The 21,006-nt window shown below is 42.7% G+C and overlaps 1 pseudogene; it reads left to right on the top strand.

Moving 5' to 3' along the window:
* The window catches only part of LOC116317057, a 243,643-nt pseudogene that overhangs the window by 103,931 nt on the left and 118,706 nt on the right, over positions 1-21,006 (top strand).

Here is a 21,006-nt window from a genome sequence, read left to right as displayed (position 1 = left end):
AAAGAATCAAGTAACAACAAAGGCGGTAGATGTACAGTTCTGCAATTGTGATGTAATCACTGTTATTTTATCATCCGAGCCTATCAGAGCTGCTGTGTGAAATTATAGAGCAGAGTGCTTTATGATGCTGCACGGAGCTCAGTGCGGGAATTGCACCATCCTCCTTTTTTTCCTCTTTTCCCCCTTGAAACAGGGATCATGAAAAGGGGCCTGATGCAACGCAGGGGCTCATAATAGAGCCGAATAAATGGGTGTGTTAGGGTTAAGTTTAGCAGATAAACTCCTTCAGGACAATAGAGGAACGGCACAGCAGGCTGAAAGAGGAGACAGGAGAGTGAATCACAGCTGCAGTCTTTTCTAGCTTTCAGATTGTTGCAGAAATGACTGGAAGACAATGAAACACGGATTATCCAAAGCTCATCGGCAGGTGTGATAAGAATGAAACAAAAGAGACTGTAATTGGTGTACAGCAGCAGAGCAGTGAGCTGGAAACAAAAGGCAGAGAGTGTGTGCTGTATGATGGCACGAAAAGAATGAGGAAGAAAAAAATGTCCAAGAGAGCAAAGGACCAGCTGAGCTGAGCTGAAACAAAAAGAAGGATCTTAAAAAGTATTTTAACCGTGTAAAAACATTTCCTGTGTAACTGATGAGCCAGGAGCATCATCTCACCCACTGATGCTAAGAGGTCGTGTTGAGATGAGTGTGCGAAATGAGCTAAAAAGTTGAACCCGGTACATTCAGAATGGCACAGTGTGCTAATGTTTTCAGCTCCGACATGAACTTTTGCAGCGCTTCATAGCGGCGCGCTCGGCTGACTGTCGTGCAAGTTCACAGGTGCTTCAAACTCAATATGTCGACTTTTAAAGTGTTTTATTAATATATGTTCACCACCCACTGCTCAGTTTGTACGGATCAGTAAGGACTTTCTTTCACTTCATGCTGCACTCTAACGTTTCATTCCTTTCACACTGATGCTTCAACTGCTGAACTACGAGTGTCTCTCGCATGTAGCTCTGACTTGTAGAAGCTCTTTCAGTGGGTGTTGTGAGCAGACTCTCAGTTATCTGAGCTCATTTCAGGCACTGTGGCTTCTTAAACCCATGAACACTGAACGAACTAAGGTTTAACAATAAGTGAACCTTTATTGTGGCTGATACAGAAAACAGAAAAAGAAGGTGAAACAAGGGCGAAACTAAACTGAAACCTAAACTGGGTAAAACTCTGACTAACTATGAAGATAGTTAGTCATAACCCTGCACGACCACAACAGACGACCCGACCAGGAACAGAAGGACACAGAGGACTCAAATACACAGGAGGGTAATGAGTGGAAACACCTGGAGACACAGCTGACAAAAATGAACGTGACGCCACAGGAGTGACGCACACATGACACGCGAGCCGTGTGATTCTAATCTCATATAAAATGTTAGAGGTTGTTGAACTGCTGGCTGAGAGTCACAGAGTTATAATAACACGATTGACTAAGATTACAGCTATAATACAGAAAGTCTGTGATAGTCAGTGCAAGTCAATTATCTTTGATTTATACAAATATCTGATTAAAAAGTACAGAAAAAAAGCAGAGGGCAGCTCTCCATGCTGTCCACCATTTTCCTCCTACAGGTTTACTTACTTGTGTATGATTTAAGAAGCAACAGCATCAAGTGTGTTAAGGCAGCGGCTTTAGTGAATGAAACTGCTGATTCATCAGTTTCTAACAGCTTGACTTGTAGCGTAGACGCCAACATATTGTGTTTCCATACTAACGTACAGCCGCGTCTCCACCTTCAGAGGTGAGCTGACCCTGAATGATCTTCACCTCTGACAGCTCCTTTGGCACAAATTGAAATTCCATTTATAAAGTCTGATTGTAGTAAAGAGGTGTTGAACAGTTCGTCTGTTCCTCAGGTTGTCTCAGCATATTTTCACTCAGTTTTCCTTAATGCGGACGCCACAAAGTAATCTCATCTCAGGCAGAAATGATACGTCAGCATGTTTTTTGGGTGGGAAGTGAGGAAGAGGAGAGGGAGCTGGCTGCTTCCAGACCTGCAGAATTAAAACATTTATGACCCAGAGCGCTTTCACCGCTGGTCAGCAGCACAGTTACAAAGACCATCGATTATTTAGCAGTCTAACAAAGAGAAAGAAAAGAGCTGCAGAGGAGAGTCTGGAGGGATGATGTTAGGCCCAGACTGTTTTATTAAGAGCAAACATCAGCAGGTTACAGAGGTCACTGCTGGGTACGGTCCGGGAGTTTGTACAAGTCTGTACATTTCCTCCAACTCGTTCCAGCCTATGGATGTGTTAGTTTGAGTTTTGTGTAAAGTTGCTCATCTTTGATTAAAAGTTTTACAAGTCTGCTGTTTGTTGTTAGAAGTTTGCACCCCGAGGAGGATGAATATGAGACTTTTCTTTGTTTGCTCTTTAAAGTTTGCACAGAAATATGGAAACAGAGCAGAAGTTTCTGGCACAACCAAGAGAATAAGGTCAGAAACATCTTTCAGGCTTTGTTGTTTTGTTGTTTTGCCCGGGACAGCGCACGGACAAAAGACGTACAGTCCTGTGCAAAAGTTTCGAGCTTCCATGATCCCAACTATCATACAAAACGTCTGCAGCCTCTCTGCAGGTCTTGCAAAGTTTTTCTTTGGATGTTCCTTCACTCATTTCTTTGTACCTGATCATTTTCAGAGGAATGCTTGTTTTAATTTGTTCAGCCTCATCACCAAAGCGATGATGTGTCTACACATAACAGGCAGCTTAGCAAAGAACCAGTTTTAAATTGTATCTTTAGGCACTTTTTTACCATTAGCCTGTCACAAAAACGTCATTTGTTCTAATTTCTTTGTTTGAATCTGTTAAAAATACCAAAGATTACACAGTTTGACATAAAATAGTGTTTTTACACTAACCAGGTGATTCTCAAAGAGCTGTTAGTTAACTGGGCACATCTCTGCATGCTGTGCAGCGACTGCTTAAAACAATCTGAGGAAACTGGACAAGTGGTGGACAAAAGGATGACAGTCTGCAGCAAGTGAACAGTACCAGAGACATACATCTGGACCTTCAGCTGATCCCTCTGCTGTTCACTCGAAAGAAATGGTCTCAGTGGAAGCCAAGCTCGAGGGAGAGAAAGAGGGAGAAAAGGTTAAAGCATGCCAAATTACACAAGACATGTGGGGTCGATTTGAAAGAAGCCTTCCTTCAAATCATTTAGATGTAGAGAGGATATTACTTTCTAGCTCCTCTAGTCCACACAGGGTTTCAGTCACTCACTTTAAACATATACATGGCTTAACGTGAGCATCCGTCAGTGTTCTGAGCAGAAAGCACGAAGTCAGAGAGGAGGAGGTCCAAACTGTTTTACAATGAAAGTCTGAGAAGTCAGACTGTCCATTAGGAAACAAGGATCGAGTGTTGTAGATGGTGAGATGCTGAATAATTTACAGCAGCAGTGAAAAGAAAACCCCATATTAAACTTTAGAGACACGACTGATTTCTGGTTCCCGTCTCTCTGACTTCATTTAAACTTGATGGAGCTGTCTGCAGTCTCAGACCTCATGCAGACCTCGCATCAGAAACACATGAAGAAACATGGAACTTTAAATGTTTTTGTGTACCTTTTTTCTCATTTGTAAGAAGCTTTAAACGTGCATTTCTTTAGTGGAGTAATTTTGTGTTAGCAGAAAGTTACAGTTGTTCTTGCCAAGTTAAAAAAAGAAGGGCTCAATCACAGTGCTGTGAACCAGCTAAACTTTACTACACGAAGGCTCACATTAGCTCTTTTTAAATCGTCAGTGAGATGGAAGCACTTGAGCAAGGCTAAATCATATATAGGCAACAAACCATGAAATTAAATGTGTCACATCCAAGTTATTTTTCACGCAGAACATCTTGAGCAGCCTCATAAATAAGCCCTCTTTGTACACGCGTGTATAGATGGGGATATAAGCCAACATTGTTTGCATAAACATGCACATTTACACACAATTGCACACACAAATATGGACAATAGAACACTGTGGCGCTTGTGCTGTTTAGGATAATCAACCATTATTTGTATGTGCTCGGATTTGTCTCCTGGACATCGGTGGGAAGCACAGAATTGGCTCCTGTGTGGCTGAGCTGTAAATATCTGTGAAGTAAGGTGATTATGTCTAATGTCTCGTCCGCTGTTTCCCTTTCTTTTAGTTTCTTATACCTGATGTTTTAGATTCCTCCTATTGGCCTCTGGAAGGCACTCAGAGCACGGGTCAACACGGGGTGACGTACAGTATTTGCAGCCGACTGGGCCGGAGGCGTGCTGTGTTATTTTTGAGAGGATGACATTTTTCCTGCAGCCTCGCTCGCCTTCCTTGTGTTTCCCCCGTTGCTCGTCTCTGTGCCTCCGTTTCCTTGTTATCCTCTCGTCTCCCTCTCTGATCGTCTGCCTTTGCATTCCTTTATTTTTAACACTTCTCGTCTCGTCTGTCTCTTTTTCTTTCTGTCTCTGTAACAAGATGACCTTTTTAAGTGGACCGGTGCTTCAGCGCCATCAGCTAAATTAAGGACAACACTTTGACACTGGGCCACACACACACACACACACACACACATATAGACATACAGAAAACCTTGTTGCTCTCTCTGCCTAGTTAGCTGTGACAGTGAATGGCTGTTAACAGGTCAGTGCCTTCAGAACAGCTCAGGTTCTCCTCTGATGATGCCTGGCTCGAAGGCCTCGTGTGAGTCTGTGTGTGCACGTGTGCTTCGTCCTTCCTGATGCATGTCTGCTGTTTCCATCCTGTTGGTTTGCTGTCACATCAAAGTGGGGCACAGACAGAGGAGTTTTCTGTTTAGCATCATGAGCATCATGTGAAGGTGAGACAGCAAACAGAGAGCGAGCACTGACCTCAGCACAGGTGGTAAAATGCTGCTGACACTGGCAGAGGTCCACATCTGAGGCTACGTCCACACTAACACGTTTTCGTTTGAAAACGCATCATTTTCTCTCCGTTTTGACCTCCCGTCCACACTGAGACGGCGTTTTCCTCAAGGAAAAACGCAGCGTTTTGGAAACGCTCTCGAAAACGCACACCTCTGTGAAAACGACTGAAAACGCTAGTGTGGACGCGGAGCGTTTTCAGACGAAAACACCATTTTCAAATCTATCCGGGCTAGTGTGGACGTAGCCTGAGCGGGTTGAGTCAGTCACTGTCACTCTGATCTATTTTCTCCTTTATTACAAAGGATTTATTACATTAGGTTTCATGTATAAACACAAAACACACAAAGCAAAGCTGGAAAACAGCACAAAGACACTTTAGAGCAACACAAACTGAAATCAGCTGACTTTACCGTGAAGACGCAGAAAGAAATAATAATTTTTCTTTCTATCCGCCCAGCATGGAGATAACTGAGAACCTCTGTAATGACATAATTGTAGCTGTAATCTGATTACTGCGTTCACTACAGCACGTTCACAACACACATATATGACAGGAAATAAGGAAAACTTGAACAGGTCTACTGTAACTCATGTTCAAATACAGAATGTGCAATACTTGTGTAAATGTTATCCAAAGGTTAAAGCGATGAATCACCTTAAACAGCGCGATGACAGCAGGCTACAGAGTGCTGTGGCTTTTAAATGAGCAGCGGCGGAGCAGAGCCGTGAGGCAGTGCGACTGTGAAGAGCACATTTTGTGTTTATGGCCCTGGGCAGACAGGTAATTGAGCGCGCTCCCAGGAGGCCGGACCAGCACCTCTGAGCTGCTCCTGTCACATGCATGGCTGACCACAGTTACTCTATTTGTCTACAGCCTGTTATTCTCATTTCTTCCTGATTTTATAGGTTTCTCCCTAACTCTCTCCCTCTCTCTGTAACACGCTCAGAAACATATTTAGACTTGAATAAAAAGCAGGCTGGTCTGCTGTGTTTTTCTATGTGATATTTGACCTAAAAGGTCTTTTGACAGCTGTAGCAGAATCCATCTCTGTTGAAAGAACAAGCAGCTAAAGTGCTAGCTAAGAGACAGCAGGGTTATTATGCATGATAGCAAAGGGTGGCTTTCTTTCCCGACTGCCGGAAGCCTCATTTTCCGAGTGCACATAAGACACAGACCTGCACACACACAGGAGCAGACATCTTGGCTTCTACGCTAATACTTAACATAGATTTTCTGTATCAGCATGCAGGCTGGTGCACAAGGGAAGAAGTGCATAAACAGGATACAAACCCACATGCACAAATACACGTACACCAGGATGTTTAACAAAAACCACCCAAACACAAACTGGCATGAACACTTTCATTCCTCAGATAGACTCTGCTCTTCTTCTTCTCTGCTCTTTCCCCATTAAAACATGTAGCTGAATATGAATGAAGTCCCCACAGTGTGAAGCCTTCCCTCAGTAGACTGCTGCAGCTCCAGCCACACTTTGTAAATTAAACAGTTTTTTTTCTACAGTTGCAATTTACATAAAATTTTCCCCAGTCACTGAAGATATAAAGATTTTGTGACACAAAATAGCTCATTACGTCCACATTTGCAGAAGAATAGGAGAATACTGTAAGCAGCATTTTGAGCTTGTAAAACTAAAATGGGAGAGCCTCGAGCGTGCACAGCAGCTTCCTCTCAAAGAGACGGCACCGCCGCTGCAAAAAGTGAAGCGTACTTGTACACTTGAAAAATGAAGGCATCCGCAGAGTAAAGCTGGAAATCAGCGTCACATAACATGCACGTGTAAAGTGTAGAAGTAAATTTAAATCTAATTTGATATACAAAGAGGTGTTTACAAAGGTTATAAAGCTAGTTATGTAGCTATTTGGTGGTTACGTGTTTTGATATTTACATGTTTACACGTTTGAATGTTTAGACATGCATATTCAAACCAGTAATAAGTATGTGTTATATCTACCTAGTTGTTTTCCCTGTTTTGATCTGAGTATGAGATTTCCTGGCTTCTGAGAGGCCAGTGAAGTATTCATGAGGGCGGCACACAGGAAGTGTGGGTTTTGGTTGTTGCTGTGTGCTGAGAGTAAAGAGGCTGCTAAAAAGTTATCCGTCTCCATCTTGCTGTTCCTAATTATTCAGAGAGATTCCAAACCATCTAGTGAACCCTCACGTTACACATGCATGCTGTTACCCTGCGACTGCGCTGCATCATAGGCAGCGGGTTTGTCGTGGCCTTGATGAAGACAGAAGATGAATCTGAGGCTACTGAAGATGAAGAATGAGTTTTTATACAAATCAGATTCTGTAACGCAAAACCAGAGTGTGAGAATGCAAAGCTGCAAGGTGCAAAATGATGCATTCCCACACCAGATTTCCAACACTGGCTTTACATTGGTGCTGTAGCACACCAGCCTGAAATACTAGAGGACAGCAGTCCTTTATTCAAGAGGTTCTGTTTGTTTTACTCACTACTTGGTCAGTCTAGGAAGAAGCTGTGGTTCAGGTTAAAAAAGCAGAGATGTTGCTGGAGGATAGGCCTGTATATCTGTTATGCCTGTTTCATGCAACTGATTAGGCAATTATACAGATATTTAACTAGTTTCTTTCCATACCTACGTAGCTACAGCAGCAACAATAACTCCATCACTGACAGTCAACTGGGTAAGTGATGGAACTGAACTAAGAACCAGCGTGCCAGTCTTTCTGTCACTATGCTCCAGAGCAGCATGGTTTCCATCCATTAGGACAAGCTTTACAAAATAAACTGATCAGCTGTCGTGCATGGCGCTCGCCTTCTTTGTGGACGCGGGAAAGATTGGGCCTTGCATTGTGTAACCTGTCTTTATAATTGATGCCAGCAGGTTTAAATGATGATTCTCTCGTAATTATGTCGAAGGCCTCAATATTTCACTTAGAAATGTGAATTTTCAGTGCTTTAACCACTTTGGGAAGCCAAGCTTGCAGAAGCTTGTTTTCATAGAAAATGTTGGGTTTTAGTTGCTATGGCCACAGATGCAGAAAAGGAAAGAGGGCACAGCATCCTGAGTCTGATGTACCAAAAGTCTGAAGATTGCTTAAGAACCTCCACAGAAAGGCTGAAGATGCTTCACCTGCCTTTGGTTCAACAGTGAAACAGTAGAGTGGTGCACACTGTGGTGTGCACTGCCGGTGCAGCCGGCTCTGAGGAGGAGAACTCAGTAAAAAAATAATCATGTCAGTCAATTCTGAACAATATCAGTCAAAATCCAATAAATATGTCAAATAATTTAATGGTCCAACTTGTTATCTTCTCTTTTCTAATCTTAGAGCTACACCCTGAAAAGAAGGGAAGAGGAATTTAATATGTACTTCATCTCAGGTCAGGGCCTCTAGTGACTCGATGTGTCACATAGTTTGAAAAGCAGCCCGTGCATATGAGAATTTAACCCCAGAGGTAGAGCACAAGCTTGTCACTGCTTACAAAGTAAACCTGAAAACGAATAAAATAAATATAAAACAAATAATAATAATTTTGAATTTAAAGTTAAAGACAATAAATTGAATATACTAAAATCTCTCATGGGACTCTTTCCTCACTGGTTGCCTTTCATGCCTGCTGGTTTTGTGTTACTCCAACTAAAATCATCTAAGCCTGATTTGTTTTGATCAGTTTAAGCTGATTGGTCTAATCAGTGTTGCCCCAGGAACGTCGCTGCATGAATGTAATCTCTCTGCAGTGTGATCTTTACTGACCTTTAACACAGTGGAGACGGCTGCAAGTCCAAGCAGTTCATTTTGTGCTACAGCAGGTTGGTGGAGAAGCCCACCACATCAGGACAGTTGGAGACAGCTGAACCCAACGTTTCCTGTATAAACCCCACCCTTCCTCAGACCCTGTAGAGTCCTTCTTCATTATACACTTTTATTGTACAGCCCTGATCAAAAGTTTATGATCACTTGAAAAATGTCAAAGAATCCTATTTTGCATGGTTGGATCTTAACAAGGTTTCAAGTTGAGTTTCAGCATGGAACAAGAAGAAATGGGATTGGGACAAAACGTTTTTTGAACATGCAATTTATTAAGAACAACACTTAAACTGAAACAGGCTGTTTTACAGCTGATAAAACGTTTAGGACCACGTGCCTTTAAAAGGCCAAATCTTTGCAAAAATGTGGATTCGCTGTCATTTTCTGTCTTTGTAAGATCTCCAATCAAAGAAAAGAAGCGACCTGCCTAGCCTGCCATCAGCCTCCATTATAACTTTCACATTATCGTACATGAATTATTGAGGAGCGTCTCGCTGGTGCACACAGAGGATAGTCTTTACTCTGCATGTCTTTATGGTGATCTGATTAATTATCTTTCTTCACTGTTATTTTTTCTGTCTGTGTCTCTCCAGGGAGTTTTTCCCGCTAGCTACGTTCACTTGAAGAAAGCCATCGTCACCAACAGAGGGTAAGTGTGTAAACCTGCAGCACTACACTGAGCCTCTGTAAAACCTCAGGCTCGGTTACACTCACGCTTTCGATGAATCTAACACCTTCACTGACTCCAGGATCATGGTTCAGTTTGAGGGCTGAAAGCGGTCGTGTTGAACATAACAACAGCAAAAAGCATTTATTGTCCTCTGAGCCTTTCTTTCGCTCCTGTTACTCATTCAGTCATTAGTGACTCTTTTCTGTCTGAAGAAGATTTTAACCAGAGCGTGCCCTTTTGCACCATACTGTATGTCATCATCTTTAGTCACTCCAGCTGATCCGATTTGAGTTGCCCTCGTGGTACTGTACTGTATGATGCCACAGTCGGGTATATTTTATATCTGCAGTGCTGGGAGGCATTTTTCTCTTCTGCAGCTAAAACCGTTAGGAGGTAATTTGAACTAACAGGGATCTGATATTTATAAACCTATGTGGGATGATGCACAGTCGGGTATATTTTATGCTGAGAGTGAAAATACATTATACTGCCAAAAGTATTCAGTCAGCCCTGCATTTTTGTTCCAGACACTTCCACAGGTTTTTAAAATCAAGGCAAAGTTTCCTTATTGTCTGACTCACTAATGAAAGCTGCACATGTGACAGCTAATACTTGCAGGCCAAAATGATTGAGTGTGTTTTTTGTCACAAAGTAGAGAAAAACTGTATTATTCATACCACATGCACATGTGGCTTGGTTTGCAGCACACACGTGCACACGGTGAGCCACTGCAATCAAAACTAAATCTGTGGGAAACCCAGCTTTGCTTTTAAGAGCACCAGCTCTGCACTGTTTTTCAACATTTTGGTTAGCATCTTGGAGAAGTTGCCACAGTTTTTCGGTGGATTCAGTCCGTCTCCGAGTCTTCTGCTTGTATGATCCTGGACTGAGCCTGAGATGTTGATCTGGGCTCTTTGGGGCCCTGCTTCCTGTTTCCAGAGGAGGACAGTCTTGTGCAGGTCTGCAGCTGCTTCTCTGTTTAAACAGCAACAATTATCAGTCTTACTACACATGTGAGTCTGGCACTGCAGGCATAAAAGTCAGGCTCATGTCTGAACTTAAATATACCCACTTTGATAGCTGTGAGTCCTTGAGGGGTCACCTGCTTATCAGACTCCCTCCTCTCATGGTGTTGTGAGATAACAATCATCGAACATGCCGAAAGCCTTTTGCACCATACTGTATGTCATCATCTTTTAGTCACTCCAGATCTGATCCGATTTGAGTCGCCCTCGTGTACTGTATGTGGGATGATGCCACAGTCGGGTATATTTTATATCTGCAGTGCTGGGAGGCATTTTTCTTCTTCTGCAGCTAAAACCGTTTAGGAGGTAATTTGATGAAATCTGCTTTTCTGTTGGGATCAGTTGTTTTGAGACTCATTCTTTCTAAATAAGGTATAAACCTCCTCTTTTCTCATTTCCTTCCAAGTTCAACTGTACATATTTTAATACATTAGCATAATTATTGGAAAAGCTTTAAAAAAACAAAACAAAACAAAACAAATCCCCCAAAATTCAGATTAATCAGCGTTACAGAGCATGTCACGATTTGCATAAGAGTTTTTTAATTAAAGGCAGAGAGAGTAAATTAATTGGAATTAGTGAATCTTTTAGAGTTTCAAGTAGGCCCCGGGGCAGAGACGGAGAGTTTGGAGTGGGGAGAGTTGGTGTTTTTTACTGCTGCATGATGACAAACATAATTAAAGACTGTTGATCAAGTGGGTCTTAAAGCAGCAGTGCTTTCGATATGCACGTGGGTGTGTGCGAGGGAATAAGAGAATTATACTGTGTGTGTCTTCACTGTACAAACAAATGAGCCATGTTCAGTATGAGTTACAGACACTCAAGGGGTGGTGTAGGTGGAGGCGTGTTGCTTCAGGTACCAATTAAAATCCATACTGACAAACAGAATAATGTGTTTAAAGCTAGTACTTCATGTTTTACCTCAGGGATGATACGTTGGAAAGTAATCGGACCGTGCATGCACTTGATTGGTCAGCTTGGCATTACATCAGCTCGTGTTGAGCCAAGTTAAACTCTGAGTTTTCTTTTCTTGCTGGAGCTCCCTGAGCACCACCTGCTCCCTGCTGCACTCGTTCTATACTGAATGATGTTTCTTCTCACTTCACGACTGTGCTGTGGTAGTTCAGGGATGTCATTCGATACAGGCTGTGTTGAACTTTTACAGTAATTACAATAAGGAGAGAATGTTTGGAAGAATGGAACAAAATTTACTGTGAGAGAAAATCTGTTTGGTGATTAGACGCCGGTGACCCAACGCGTCATTATGGAATCCCAGCGGTGGCATCTTTATGTAAAAACTGCAGCATGAAGTCAAATGAGTTTAGTGGATTTTATTTTGTTCCTGTTGAGTCGGCCTGTGTCAATCCAGGGGAGGCACCAGTGTGCAGCAGCCTGCAGGTTTGTGCGAGGAACTCTTTAGCAGCTGCTTGCTTCTCTGCTGGATAAACATGCTCTCAGAGCTGACATTTACAATTATCACAATCCTGCACTTCATTACTACACATGGAGAGAGAAACCTACTGTACAAGTGCACACACGCGACACATTTATAGTAACGGTACAATAAGACTTGAACAGCAAAATGCACCAAAACAAACAAACAAACAAACAAACAAAAGCACTTGCAGGCATAAAAGAATGAAATCAGGCTCATGTCTGAACTTAAATAAACCCACTTTGTGTAGAGCCTGTGTGAGCTCCTCAGTGAGTTCGGTCACCTGCTTACTGTTTGTTTGCAGCGTCAGTCAGACCCCAGCACCCGACTCTCATGCAGGTTTTCTGCACAGTGCATGCATGATTATGAAGTGACAGATTTTCCTAACTCACCGGATCGTTCGGTCAGATCTTTTGTGGCATTTTGGCTCCACCTGGACTGATGCAAGGTTGTGAAAAAAAAAAAGTTTGTCCAAATAAATTAAAATGACTGTTCAATAGCAGAAGGTAGCAGTACAATGTCCCTGAGAAGCACTGAAGCATCTGAGGCTGGGAGTTTGTGTGGCTCGAGGCGAGGCTTCAGGGCTCCCTCTGAAACCAGTCAAACAGGCTGATGGTAGCAGCAGGTCAGTGAAACGCTCTAGAGGCTCGTTTTTAATCCTTTATTCCAACAAGTTCAACAAGCAGAATAATTCAAACACTTGAGGCAATTTCCACTTCCTTTCAAGTTTGTGTAAAGAAACAACTAAGCTGACAAATTGGTCAAAACTACCAATAAACTGTCATTAAATACAATATACTCTCAACTGCGTTAGGGTTCATATTTTTATTGAGTTGATTGGTAGATAATTTAGATTAGGATGTCATTTTCTTCCCTACAGGTCCACTATACCCAGACTTTCTCTCTAATTATTGGACCTCATGATTAACAGCTGAAAGTAACAGAACCATACTCCTGAAAAGCACCGAAGGCTCAAAAAGAAACACAAATGCTGTAAAAGATACATTTTTTGCACCATTTCTTCTACATTTGAAGGTTTAATATGAGGCACAATCTGTGTTCCACCAAAAACAGAAAGAAATTAGTTTTATTCATTTCTTATTAGTTTTATGATCAAAAGAAAATAATTTCATACATTGCACAAGTTTTGTATTTGGCAGCAGCATGGTGCTCCAGAGATCACTGCTGCTATCTTTCAGAAAGTTTGAGTCTTCCTGCTTGGAGGGTTTCTGTAGGTTTCCTTCACAGACGTGCGTGTTAGCTGGAGATTCAGTGGTCGCAGGTGGACCCACTCTGCACTGTCTGTACTGTTACAGCATTTATGTGTATTTATTCATTCTACACTGCAGGGTGTTGACACGAAGACAGGTCACAGACTAAAGCTGCACAAATGACAAAACACACTTATGAACTAAAAAGACATTTTTTAAAAATGTTCAATGCATTGTGACGTTCTGAATAAATGGCAGTATGTACAGTTCACAGCTAAATGAATAGTTAATGTTACATGCAGTGCCTCATGTAACTTCTGGGCACTGAACAGTGTGGACGTATTTTTAGAAGCAGAGTGTTGCGCTGTTTGCACAGTGAGCGTCAGCTCAGTGATCGGTGCGGTGAAATGACAGCTGCCCTGCATTTAACCCCAAGGTTAATGTCAGCATATGGAGCTTGATGGTTTTCATTTTTGACACCAGGTTCATGTTTGTGATCCACAGATGGAAAAGAGCACGCGTGTTTAAAAAAGAGAGAAAAGTGCTCCGTGTCTACAGATGTGTATGCTTTTGTCATTTCATTGGACTGATCGTGTTTTCTTATCAGAGTCAATCATTTCTTTTTCAACTTTTTCCTTTCCCACTCTTCTGTCATCCTGCCTCGGTCCTTTTTCTAACCTTTTTGATTTTGAAGCTGTTTCTTAACAATTCAAAGCACCAAATAAATGAAAATAAGACACTAAAACCAAATCCCTCGTTCTAATTTTCTCTGAGCTGCTTAAGCATCAGGCTGGATTTACTGTAGCTTATCACATATCATTTAAGGGACAATTTATTTATTATACTAACTTAATAATGTCACATTTTCCCATGAATGCAGTCTTTTTGAATATGCAAAGAAAAGCTTTTATACCAGTTTGGATTCGTGCTGCAAAGATTGTGGAGCATTAAATAGATTTTATGAGCACAAAAGAACTTCTCAGCTGTTCCGTGTTCGCATTTCAGGGTGACTTGAGCTAATGTAAAACCTAAGAGACCAACAGTGAGAGCAGTTTGTTGGGTTCAAAATGTGATCATCTAATAACTGATTAAGCCATCAAGATTCAAATTAGTTTCATTTATATACTGCCAGTTCACAAGAACAGCCACGAAGCTCTTTATATGTTAAGGTAGTGATCCTACAGGCTTATATGGAAAACCCACTTGGTGACAGTGGGGGGGAAGAACTCCCCTTTTACGTGAAAAAGCTTCCAGCAGAACCCGGCTCTGTGAAGGGAGAGGATAACACGAGAGACCACAAACAGCAAACAGGACAAATTACAAACTACGAGACAGAATTACACATTTGTTACCCTGCTCGATCGTGTGAGCGCGCTTCAGTTCGCTGTCTGCTGGGAGTTCAATAAATAGAGCTTAATACAGCTCAAGTACACAGACTGAGTCTGATGACGCACCAAATCAAAGCAGTTTAATGGTAGGAAGCATGACAAGATCCCTGGAGACTAGAAGCTGGTAGTCATGGTGAAACACACCACAGATGGAGGCTCAGCTGAGGCATCCAGGTAAGGTGGGGATGTGGAGGAGGTGAGTTGCATGAATGAGAGTCTGAAATGCAGAATAACAGAATGGCAGCGAGATTTAAAGCACAGGGAACAGAGAGACCGACTGGCTCTCAGAAAACGGGCAAAAAGATTATTGGATCAAGACGACAGAATTGAGTTTGACAGCGTGGGAAAGCGGAAATGACGATGGGAACAGAGCAGCATCACTCAGGGATGCAGGCAGGTAGGAGAAAACAGATCAGATGACAGAGGTTGGACAGCAGTGCGGTCACGCTGTTCAGCCGGCACTCTGGTCAGGATGTGCCAGCTATTCTTTTTTATGGCCAGCAGGGGGCGCCTGCTCTGAGTGTACAGGAGTCATCCTGCTCCTTGGATCTTTGGCCTCAGTAAAAACTATCAGTCCTGCTGCTCTCAGCCACGAGGCTTAATTTCTGCTGAATGTCCTTCATTTAGTGCAGTGTGACCCTATTTACAGTCGAGAAGGAGGATAAAGAAAAAACTTTACCTGACGAGGTGCTACCAAATGAGAGCGCGGCGTTCCTCTGTTCACAGTCACATCCATCTTTCAGCTTAATTTTAATCACCTTTATTCAAGAGTCAAGCTGTCAAGTTCCTGTATCCACACGAAGCTCCAGCTAGTTTTTGGTTCCTGAAAAGCTGAGAGTGAACTGAAAATGAATTCATTCATCGTTGTGATTGATTAAGCCTCGGAGCAGGACAGCAGCCAACAGGCACTGAAGTCAGCCAGTATCGGCCTCTTTGTTCTGACATCACATTCAGCGTGTCCATCGCTGATGCTCGATTTTCTGTAATGACAGAAAAATGTAGGAGCATTGTTTTCTTGAGAAGACCTTTAATGAACGCTGTCCAAACACTGGCAGCGTGATCTGACACCTAGATGCAGTTCTGTTGGTGAACACTTTAAAGTGACGTTCAAATAAAAGGTTGATGTGTGAATCCTCTCATCAGAAGTTTAGGAACCGTTCAGAGAAAAGGAAAGAGCAATTTTACTTTCACATTGTAATCTTTACTGCTCAATGTTCAGATTAACAAAACTGGAGAAATGCAGGTTTTAAATAACCACAGAGATAACAGCGGAGCGGGTCGGCATGCTCGGGTTTGATTTTTGAGCTCAGAGCGTCTGACTCACCTGACTTTTCTGTTTAATTAAAATTAAGAAAGACTCAGACTCTTGTTCCCATACTGTCACCTAGTGCACTGGTGTCCTTCCAGTCTCACACATGATATCCATGAAACCAGAAGCTAAAACTTAAGATGCACATTTAAAGAAACCAGTTAACAGAGTACTGCAAGAAAACAATCTCAATCTGACTTAAATCGCTCCAAAGTCATTGGGGTATTTGTCTCTATCAGCCATTTAACCGTGGTGGTGTTAGTCTCTGCAGTTACCTCCATCACTGGTCGGCCAATCACGACTAGGGATGGGTATCGTTTAGGTTTGATCCAATACCGGTGCCAAACTGGTACTTTTGAAATGTGCCAGTGCTTAAAGAATGAAGAACACACACTTTGTCCAAAAACCTCTCATATTCAGCTGTTTTTTTTGTAAAAAGATAACAATGTTAGCCTTTTCTGCAGCTATAGGGCATATATGGTCTCACTCTTGGCTGGAAGCAGTGCTTAAACAATGGAAAAAACACAAACTTTGTCCAAAAACCTCTCATGTTTAACTGTTTTCCACTTTTTCTTTGGTCATTTTAGCCTTTTTGGCCAGGGTGAAGGGAGTATCTGCCATCAAACAAGAAGACAGCCGCATGTAACTACGACGGTGTTTGCTAGTTCACCTTACATGCATTAATGTAATAACGTGGTTAGCCTACTCAACGTTAATTACACACGAACAACATGAAGCTACTCACGCAGAGGAGAACGGCTGCTGCTGCCATCATCATCCTCATCATTTCTGCTACACTGGCAGGGCTAGGGGCCAGGACTCTCCTCTTCGGGTTTTGGGGATGTTGCTAACTCCAGGTCCGATAACAGGCACCACACCTGCAGTAGATGTGCTCGGTGTGAGGTCTCGCAGCAAGCTATCAAACACGGCGCATTTCTCGGCTTTAAAAAAAAATGCTATCACGTCGCCAGGTGTTTCATCAGATTTGAGGTGTTACCTCCTTTGACAGTATCACAGTATCAGCTTAAAGCACTTGTTGCAGGCTGCTGAGTTTGCATCTTTTGCTGTGAAGTACAGCCAGACTTTCGACCGCTTCACCTTGGGCATTTTAATCTGTAGCTCTGCTCTAAAAGAACGTGCGTACCTGGGCCCCGCCTACTATCCTTGGAAAGGTAAAATGATTGGCTAGAATCCAAAGTGTATGACATCTCAGGAAAAAAAAGCACCGAAATGTGCGCTGCTTTTCGGTCTGGTTACTACCGTTTATGTCAGATACCGGTACCATACCAGTACCCATCCCTAATCACAACCTTTAAAAACTGATCCTTTATGTTTAAATTTGGTTGAAACATGAAAGATGAAAAGACTTCTAAAGCATCACAAACACTTCAGTTCAACCTATTCTTACATATTCATCAAAGCATTTCTCTGCTGATCATCTCTAAGATGTCTGAATGGTAGGTGGCTGTCAGGGCTGAAACCACATTAAAGTTTGCAGGAGGGCGTGGTCTGTGGCGCTGCTGCGGGGAGGCTGACACACCGGAGCTGCATCAGTTCATCGCCTCCCCTGCATTTAAGTCTGTACTGGGTCCTGAGTATGTGAGGCTGGCAGCTGAAACCACATTAGAGTTGTTTCAAGATGAAAGCTGATGTTCACCCCTCGGCCATAGGCTGGTGGGGTTCTGTCGTCGCCCCGCTGGGCAGCCAGGTGCCAGGTGTTCGCAATAACTCGAGAACAAGGTAACATAGGATTTTCACATTCATACCAGGTGCAGCTACTAAAAATCTGGAATGAGTTTAAATCTCAGCGACCTTGACCTCAAGGCCAAGGTCAGAGGTCAGGTTTTATGAAAATCTTGTGAACATAACAGCTCAGTGATTTTAAAATCCATCCTATTAGTGCACCCACAGGGAGGCTGAGGGGTAGCACCGGGGTCCGTCAGTGTTTTTACAATATGAACGTTCTGGGTTTGAATCTGAAGGTCATCTGAGGAGTCTGTAGAGTGTTGAGGAGGACATACTGATGCACACAGCTCAGCAGGGTTTTTTATTTTCAGCTGCTGTGACAGAAAACGTATATAAACACACGCCTGGTCCAAAGCCAAGTTCAGCTGCGGTGGTGATGAGTGTTATGGACTACAGTAAGTGCTAAAAGTGCACTTAGTGGCTCTGTTGTTGTGGTCCGAGAGGTCAGGAGCAGAAAAAGCTCCATCGAACCTGTTTTTGCCGGACGCAGTTAGCAGGGTAAAAACATCAGGATGTGCCAGATTACAGGATGTGGTGGGGTTTGATGCACCAGCGATAGAAGGCGGGGCCAGCAGTTCTTGTATGATGCTGTCTTTGCTGCCAGCAGGTGTAAACAGTAGGCTGGTTAAAGCCGTGTTTATTATCTACGTCCGAGCTGCCGGGAGCTGTCAAACTGCTTCATTGTAGGTGGATTCAGATGGGAGCAGTGTGCGCTCGATGTGCCAGTGACATTCAGCTGTCACAGACTGTAAGTGCACCACTGCGTAAAGTGAGAGATGGAGTGCTGCTGAAGTGCTGATACAGTCATTTATGCAGAGGGTGTTGAGAAATGGACTGAGGATACAACCACGAGGGGCTCCAGCATTGATGTTGCTACGCCTGTTCTGACAGCCTGCGATCTTTTAGTGAGATGCACTTCGCCACGCTAATGTGTCATGCAGTACACTGGAAGCATCATTGAAAATGTTTTCTGTAATGCACAAAAACTAAGAAATAAGAGGCTGGATTGGAGTCGTTTAAAGCAGCCCAGAGAATACAGAATATTAAATCGCTGTAAAGTTTTAAACACAGCTGTGGGGTATGAATATAACCAAAGGATGAAAGACAAAAAGAATTTCCCCCAAAAATCTCTTCTTCTCTCAAGAGTTTGAAAACAGAGGCAGAGAGTGTGTTTTTAAGAATGAACTGCATGGAGAATAACAGAGAATTCTCTTCTCCAAAAGAGAGACTGTTATGAGGCAGCAGATGAAAAAATAAGTGGCTTGAGACTGACGGAGAAACACTGTGGCAGCTCGGGGCAGCGATGACTCGGGGCAGAGATAACCAGATGGAGACTATTTGCGTGGTACGGTGAGAGAGGATATGGATAAAGATTTGCAAACAATACAAACACAGACAGAGACAGAGGTCAGGCTAGGAGACAGAAACCAAAGACTGTGGAGATGTGGGAGCAGAGGGAGAAAGAGCATAGGTAAGAAAAGGGGGAATAACGGGAAAGGCAACACAGAAGAGGAAGAGGAAGCTGTGGAGAGGAGGAAGAGTAGAATGTGCGAATGGATGATGGAGATATGCCAGAAAAGAGAGGAGGAGGAACACGAGGCAGGGAAGCAGAAGGAGGGAGCGATTAGGCTGAGTGAAAAGTAGAACAGAGGAGAAGAGGAGGAGACGCGTCTGTGATACAAGTGTAACTAATGTGTGTGAAATCACCAGGCGGCCGCCAGCTACGGCTCAGCTGGGAGATCAGCTAATCTGGCACACTGGCTTTTATTAATTAATCAGTTACTGTATGCAACGGAGGGAAGGGGCTACGTGAGCAGAGGGGTAAGAAGGAAAAAAGTGCTTCCCTGAGTGAGGGAGGGGCGAGCAGAAAGGTAGCGTGGGATGAGAAGAAGAACAAAAGTGTGTGTGTTGCTTTAATATTCTTGACTCCAGGCTGGAGACACAGCTTTCAGTTCTAGTGAAGAAATCCCTGATGCTCAAAATTATGTACAAGTGCTTAGGTGAAACGAGGTCTTTTTCTTCAGCTGCTTTTCTTTGTTCCACCTGAAGACGTGAGGAGGAGGTAGAGCAGGTCATCTACTGATGGAAGGTCGGTGGTTCGATCCCCGGCTGCTCCAGACTGCAAAGAGGCAAAACACTGAACCCCGAGTTTCTCCTGAGTGAATGTCAGATAGAAAGACTGAACTGTGATGTATAAAGTGCTTTATACACCATGTAGAGTAGAAAAGCACCATTACCACTTGTATTGTTTTAAATTTGCTTCTTATTTTGGGTATTATTATTTTTGGGGGGTTTTGATTTATGCAATTTTGGTTTCTTTGCTTTTGATTATGATTAAATGTTCTGAATTATTATATTCTTGAAGTTCTTTATTTTCCATTCCATCCATCCATCCATCCATTTGCTTACTTTATCCTTTTCAGTTTGTTGGACACTGTTGTTTATATAAGATTGTATTCTTGGCAAAAGTAAGACCTATTTTATCCAGGCCACATTTTGAAACAGTAATCCATGCTTTTATTTCAAAAGGCTGCTGCACTTTGCTGCTAGGAGGTGAGGTGAAGGCGCGTGAGGACCACACGCGTGAATGAAAAAAACAAACAAACAAACAATAAAGTCCATTCATTTAATTGAGAATTCAAGTTTATTTATATGGCTTCAATTGCAAACAACAGCTGCCTGTCTCTAATGCTGTGAGGTAGTCCTTACAGTATTACAGACGAGGTTAGCAATCTGATGATCCCCTTTGAGCAAGCACTTGGCAACTGTGGGGAGGAAAAACTCCTCTTTGGGAAGAAACCTCCAGCAGAACCAGGCTCATGAAGGAGCAGCCATCTGCCGTGACTGGCTGGATTTTCAACTGGTTTGCATGACTGAGATGGTAAAGCCTAATCTTATTAGTCATTTTTCAATTACAATTGTCATAGTCCAGTTAGAGCCAAATAAATTTGGCACTGATATTTTCTTATGTTGCTAAAAGGTTGAAAATATAGACATTAGGTTAATCTTCATTCTTTCCAGTTCCATAGAGGAAAATTAATGGTCTATTTCAAGCGTAGTGAACATCAAATCAATTTCAATTGGCGTGGGGAGCAAGAAGTTTGAAATTAAAATACAAATCCAAATAGCAACTACACATAGTGACCTTGGGTCTGCTTCAAAATCTCTTTGGATTCTGCCACTGGCTGCTACGACCATTTGCCAGACCACGCGACAAATGGTCACAACTGCTGACTTACACAGGTTAAACACTGTGGTAAGAGATATTCCTAAAAATCCAGTTACTTTGCTGGTGATTGAAACTGTTCTCTGGGCCACAGACCCAAGCACAGCTCTGGTTTTGGAATAAAGAGCTGCGAGGTTAGCAGTGACTTTAGAAAGAACACCTCTATGAGGAATCTCATTATTTTCTTGTCTCGGTCTTCTTTTCCTCTCTCTATTTCTTGCTCTCCCTTCCACTGGAGGACTGTAAGGAAGCTGATTTGAGTCTGATGCATTT

The sequence above is a fragment of the Oreochromis aureus genome, linkage group 5 (assembly GCF_013358895.1).
Source record: "Oreochromis aureus strain Israel breed Guangdong linkage group 5, ZZ_aureus, whole genome shotgun sequence".
NCBI classification, from domain to species: Eukaryota; Metazoa; Chordata; class Actinopteri; order Cichliformes; family Cichlidae; genus Oreochromis; species Oreochromis aureus.
The sequence above is the reverse complement of the archived record's forward strand: the minus strand, read 5'-3'. Positions and strand labels throughout refer to the sequence as shown.